Genomic DNA, 5,867 nt, shown 5'->3' with positions numbered 1-5,867 from the left:
TCAAGTGAGAAGGGGGTTTAAGGAAACCCCTCTTCTTCTCTTAAAGAACCGGGCCTAGGGGGCTTGTGGGAGATTTGGTAGGAAGGGCCTTATAGGCTTTCTCTTCAAAGCCCGAGGGGGGGAAAATTGGGCTTTTGGAGGTTCTAGTGGGAAAGGGTGCTAAGGAAGCCCCCCCCTTTAGAAGCTTCCAAGAAGCTTGTGGGGGCGTGTGATGTAGGACCACGTGGAAGAAGGATGAAGGCAGGAGAGCTGGCGCAGACTCCACGACTCCTCCTCTCGGCAGCAGCTGGCGAACTCATGGCAGCAGCAGCGTCGACTTTCGGTGGTGGCTCAGGCTGCAGGCGGCATAGCTTTACTCCCTCCCTCATACGGCAGCATCACGACCCTTAACTCCCCTCCCTTTCTGTAACGTCTTCACCCTCTCTCACGGCCAGCAGAGTGGCGCGGCTTTTCGACGGCAGCTAGCGGCTCCCTTCCCTCCTCACGGCACATCTCACCATCCACCCTCTTCCTCCTCCTCACGGATGCAACACGGCAACTGGTAGCTTGAGTAGGCAGCGGCAGTCTTACGCAGATCCTCCACCCAAGCTGGCTTCGACATTTCCTTCAGCTATCTCATCCCATGGTACAATCGTAGCCTGTCGCAGCTGACCTTCCTCCCTCCACGGTGGTCTATGGCAGCCTCGACCTTCTCAACTCTCACGGTCTGTCACAATCAGCACACGACTCTCCCCTTCAGCCCTCCCCTCTTTCCCTCCTCCACAAGGGTTTATATAGAATAGAGAGAGGAGACCTCTTTCTCCCACGCGGCCCGTTGCATGGCCATTCTCCCTTCTACGACAACCAGCAAGGATGCTCAGTCATCCTTGCTATTCCCCTCCCCTCCAGCACGACCGTCTCGCTGGGGAAAAAAGGGGGAAATAATTAAAAAAATTTCCCTTATTCCTAAAGCTTATCTTTTTGGCTTCCTAGGAGGAGGTTCCCACGTAAGTAAACGGTTTTTCTTTTTCTTTTAACTCGTTTATGCAAGTGGAGATCAAGATACGTTGTAGATAATTTGAAAATCACACCGTCAGTGTATTTTTGGATGCTGGAATTCCCTTGCATGACTATCACATGGGTTAGAAATATTATCACAACGGAAATATTACACATGCACATAACCTGGTGGTTGCTCCATATATACCTCTTCTTGCAAATCACCATGCAAGAAGGCATTCTTTACATCCATCTGATGTAAAGACCATTCCTTTGATGTAGCCATCGCAATGACTGCTCTTACGGTCACCATCCTTGCAACCGGACTGAATGTTTCTTCATAATCAATGCCATATGTTTGTGCATACCCCTTGACTACTAATCTTGCCTTGTATCTGTTCACAGAACCATCTGCATTGTGCTTCACCTTATAAACCCACTTACAACCAATTGCATTCTTATCTTTAGGCAAAGGTACCAATTCCCATGTAGCATTTGCTTCCAAGGCATCCATTTCTTCATCCATGGCTTTCTTCCATTATTCTTTTCCCATGGCTTGCTCAAAAGAAGTGGGTTCTAGTTCCTGTATCACTTTGACCATATAGGCATAGTGAATGGCTGTAAATCCATCATATTTCGGCCTATGCACAGGATACCTAGCTCTGGTAGACCTGCGCAAAGTAGGTTCACTCCCAGGTGCTCTCAAAACATCCCTGGTCTTCCTTACTCCAGGTGTAACAATAGAAGGAATACCCAACTCATCATCAATGCTCTGTTCTGAGCCACTGGATTCACCATCCACATAAGAGTGACCTGCATTCACATCAAACATGGGCTGATCTACCTTCTCTTTTCCTTTTCGTGATACCTGCATACCACTATCTGCATTGCTTTGAGAAGATTCTCCTGATCTCAATCTACCTGTCCATGGCGAAGAATGTGAACCACTGCTAGAGGACGCTCCAGGTCCACTAATATCTTGTGACTGCTGTTGTGAATTCTGTGCAGCATTACCATTTTGTGCATCTACATTATCAATCACATTTACTGGTTTATACCAACTACTCATCTCATCAAAAACAACATCTCTGCTCACTGTAAACTTACGAGTAGAAGGGTTATAGCATCTATACCGTTTTTGCTGCAAAGAGTAACCAATAAAGATGCACTTCTCAGCTTTTGGATCCAACTTGGATCTCAACTCATCTGGCACATGAACATAGGCAATGCAACCAAAAATTTTCTAATGAGAAATATCTGGTTTCCTACCAGTATACCTCTCCTCTCGAGTCATGCCATGTATTGCTACAGTGGGAGTCCTATTCATTATGTAGACTACTGTAGCAACTGCCTCAGCCCAGTAAAAATTTGGAAGGTCTTTTTCATTGAGCATGGCACAAGATACCTCTCCAATATGCTTGTTTTTTATTTCTGTAATTCCATTTTGTTGTGGGGTATGACTACATGAATATTGCTGCTTTATGCCATGCTCCTGCAAGGACCTTGCAAACTCATTTGAGAGGTACTCTCCCCCTCCATCTGGCCTTAGGCATTTTATTTGCAGGCCTATTTCTTTTTCAACCATAGCTTTAAGAGTTTTGAAATGCCCAAAATTTTCACTTTTCTTTTTCATAAAATACACCCAAACTTTTCTGCTATAGTCATCAATAAAAGTGACAAAATAATGACAACCTCTAAGAGATGCAGCTTTAGTAGTCCACACATCAGAGTGGATTAATTCCAATGGCTTCTTACTGTCTTGAACATGTCTAGGAAATGGTTTCCTTGCATGTTTTCCAAATTGACAGGCTTCACATACCTTATGCATTTCTGCAACCTTGAATTTAGGCAATCCTGCAACAATATTTTGGGCTTGCATTGATTTAAGTCGCTATACATTAACATGACCAATGTATTTATGCCAGATATCAATATCCGCAACTACACCGGTCCCATGTGCAAACATTGCTGCACTCAATTCAGGCATGTCTGCATCCAACGTAAACATTCTGGCCTTCTTCTTTCCTTTTGCTATTAAGCGACCTTTATTTTTCATATCCTCAACAAAGCATCCATGAGAATTAAATCTGACCTGCAAGCCCTACTCCACCATTTGACCAACAGAAACTAGGTTCTTGGTGATATTCGGGACATGAAATACATCCGACAGGTATTTCTTTTTCCCATTTTGCATAGACAAATGAATTTTTCCAATCTGCATAATAGGATGTACAGTATCATTACCAGTCTCCATAAATCCTAGTTTTTCCGTTTTCCTTGCATCATGCATCCATTCTGCATGACCTATCATGTGGTTTGATGCACCCGAGTCAACATACCACACATCGTTGCTTTCTTCTGCACTTGTCATAGAATTGGCCATATGCTGCACCATAAACAAATGCTCATTTCTATCATCACCCTGTCTACTAGAAGATGCATAATTTCCTTGTTGTAATTTTCCATTCATGATGTCATTCTGCTTTTTATAGCAGTCTTTAGCCATATGACCCATTTTACCACAGTAGTAGCATTCAACATTGTTGTTTGCATTTTGGCCTCTTTGCTATCCACCACGACCTCTTTGGCTCCCCCTGCCTCTAGAGTTACCACGTCCTCCTCCATAGGACTGGTTTTCTTGAGTTTGCTGCATATTTTGATTTCTACCACGGTCTCCAGATTAGCCTCCTCTACCTCTGCCTCTACCTCTTCCAGCATTTGAGTAGAAGACAGCTTCTTTTGAAGTTCCTCCTGAAGAAGATGCACCACCATTTCTCTGCTCCTCAGAAATTAGAAGAGCAAGCAACTCCTCAAAATCAGGAAATCGTTCACGGACGGAAATGAATGTTCGGAACTGTGCATAATCCTTTCCTAGACCATTCAAGGTCACAGAAACTAAATCATCATCTTCCACTGACGACCCAATGGAAGCAAGTGCATCTGCAATCTTCTTCACCTTCATGTGGTAGTCATTGATGCTCATATTTTCTCTTTGCACATTATGCAACTCTTGCTTGAGCTGCATTTTCTTGGCTTGAGTATTTGTGCTATACATTTTTGACAAAGTATCCCATGCCTCCTTTGGTGTACTTGCATCTTGAATATGCACAATCATAGAGTCTGAAATGTTGATAGACAGCCAGTACATAACTTTCCTGGCTCTCTCATGCCATGCTTTAAATGTCTGTATTTCCTGTTGATTGGGAACATCAGGAAGAACTGGTTCTTCTTCATTTCCTGCAACGAATTCCCAATATCCTTTTCCCATAAGGAAATTCGTCATTCTAAACTTCCATGCTTGGAAGTTGTTCTTGTCAAGCTTTTCAGTGACAATCTGTGAAAGAGAATCAGACGCCATTACAGAACACTGCAAAAAATTCTGTCACTGCAAAGAACACAGGTTCAGCCTCACAAGTTCAAATCTGCAAAACTGACGAAAGTGGTATTTGACCACACAGTCACTTCCTAGTAACGATTTTGCATCAACAGGCAACAAGGATGATTCTGTAACTCCCAATGTCTCTGCGCACATGCATACGATGCAATTTCTACAGTAACTTTTCACCGACCTGTAGAACAGTGGTCGCACAGCATAAAAATGGGCCTTTTCCTGAGTGCGTGCAAAAAACTTCTACCTCCAAAACAAGCCCCGAAATGGCCTCAAATCCCGCAGCATATACTGCCCTCTTGCTACACCGCGAAGGGTGTCTCAATCTGAGACAATGCACTCTTGCACTTTCCGGCTGTGCTACCTGCAGAGACTTGCTCCCAAAACAGAAAAATGAAAGCAACACTGGTCCTCTTACCAGAACACCGCGAACTTGGTTTGCTTTCTTGAGCTCCTTACCACAAACAAGGCTCTGATACCATGTCAAGATTGTGGGAGAGAAGGAAGGAGTCTCACTTGTAGCTTTCTTGCTTGCACAATGGGGGAATACACACAAAGGTCGAGGTTGAAAATAGTTTTCCTCTTCTTAGTTGTGTAAGCCAAAAGAACTCAAGTACATAGAAATAGAAGAACCCTATATATGGATCTCAAACCAAACTCAACTAACTAAGGTGGCATACTAACTGAGCCACGAACTAGAGTAGATAAGGATAGCTGTCATCTAGCTATTATTCATGGGTGGTGTACCAACCGCATCTGCAACTGATAAGTCAGTGACATAAATGCACAACGATCACCCTGGCATATCACGAGTGGAGCTCGATATCTCAACAGACCATGCACAAAACGTTTCATTGTTAATAACGATGAGGATTTGGTATACATGGTAAAGTATCTAAAGCATCGCCAATATCATCATCATCTTCAGTGAAGTTTGGCATATCTTCATGGTCCTCATCATGAGTCGCTCCCAAGTGATTGATTTGAACAACTTGCTTCTTGGACTGGCAATTCATTTTGCTAAGTGTCTAGCTAATGACACTTGTAGCAAACCATAGGCTTTGCTTTGAAGAAATTGTTGATAATGGCTGGAAGTTTGGGTATATTGGGATTTAGCTGGAGAGAAAGCTTAGGGTTTGAATAAGCGGCTAATGGTAAAGTAGAAGGTCAAGTCCAAGGTTTACGGAAAGAAGAAGGAGCAAAGTGATTTTGATTGAATCTTCAGAAGTTAGAATTGAATTGCTTTGTACCAAAGTTACCATTAATCAAAAATTGTTTGCGGTCACTTTTCTCATCCATGAATTTTATCCTTCGTATCATGTGCTAAAGAAATTTCATCCTCAAAAGTCTTTGGCTTGAATATATTGACTTCCGCATAGAAGTGACCAAGCAAACCGGACATATACTTGCGCTTGTGGATCGGTTTAGGAACATCTTCGAGAATTCAAAGTTGTAGTAAGGAACTCCGGAAACGCTCAGTGTATTGGGGGATGGATTCACG

Source organism: Lygodium microphyllum, chromosome 16, assembly GCF_053477565.2.
Source record: "Lygodium microphyllum isolate KBCC chromosome 16, Lygodium_microphyllum_v1.1.10, whole genome shotgun sequence".
In the NCBI taxonomy this organism is placed as follows: domain Eukaryota; kingdom Viridiplantae; phylum Streptophyta; class Polypodiopsida; order Schizaeales; family Lygodiaceae; genus Lygodium; species Lygodium microphyllum.
This window is presented reverse-complemented; position numbering follows the sequence as displayed.